The 632-nt window shown below is 52.8% G+C and overlaps 1 protein-coding gene across 1 annotated transcript in view; it reads left to right on the top strand.

Moving 5' to 3' along the window:
- CEACAM19 (carcinoembryonic antigen related cell adhesion molecule 19) overlaps positions 1–632 on the top strand; it is a 35,104-nt gene that overhangs the window by 1,130 nt on the left and 33,342 nt on the right. The gene's annotated exons all lie outside the window — the stretch shown is intronic.

Here is a 632-nt window from a genome sequence, read left to right as displayed (position 1 = left end):
GGCTGGACTCGGACCTGAAGGAGGAGGTGCTGGGGGCTGGACTCCTGGGGCTGAGGGAGGAGGGCTGGGGGCTGGACTCCTGGGTCTGAGGGAGGAGAGGATGCAGAAAGTAAAAAGAAAGACGTGGGCCTGGGGCCCTGAGAGAATTTCTGTGTTGCATACACGGTGTTTACGAGGGTTAGTCCACGTTCACTGACACACCTGCTCGGTATGACATGCCTGCTGTGCCCGGTTCTTAACTCACCCAGTGTGATCCCCAAGCTCTAAGTGTGGTCAGCAGGGTGGCCATGCCTGGGTTAAAGGTCAGCTGGGCCCTGAACAACGCCATTGTTTGCCAGTCATACAGCCATGCGGGCGCCGTGCTGGCTCCCCACCTGGGGCCTGACCCTTCCTTCTGGGCTTTGCTCAGTCACCTCATCACTCTGCTCAGTCACCTCTGACGGAGTAAGTACTGTCCCCATTCTCTGGATGAGCAAATAGAGGTGCAGGGCAATCAGAAGACATGCTCAAATTCATACCGATGCTGGGGGTAAAGGTAGCGGGGGGGAAAAAAGGAAAGGAGTAATTGTGTGACATAATTTTTATTGGGCAGTTTTCTTTTTTCTCACTAATTTTATTTTATTTTTATTTTT

The sequence above is a fragment of the Myotis davidii genome, unplaced genomic scaffold (genome assembly GCF_000327345.1).
Source record: "Myotis davidii unplaced genomic scaffold, ASM32734v1 scaffold796, whole genome shotgun sequence".
Classification (NCBI taxonomy): domain Eukaryota; kingdom Metazoa; phylum Chordata; class Mammalia; order Chiroptera; family Vespertilionidae; genus Myotis; species Myotis davidii.
Note: the sequence above shows the minus strand (reverse complement) of the source record. Positions and strands in the feature narration are given on the sequence as shown.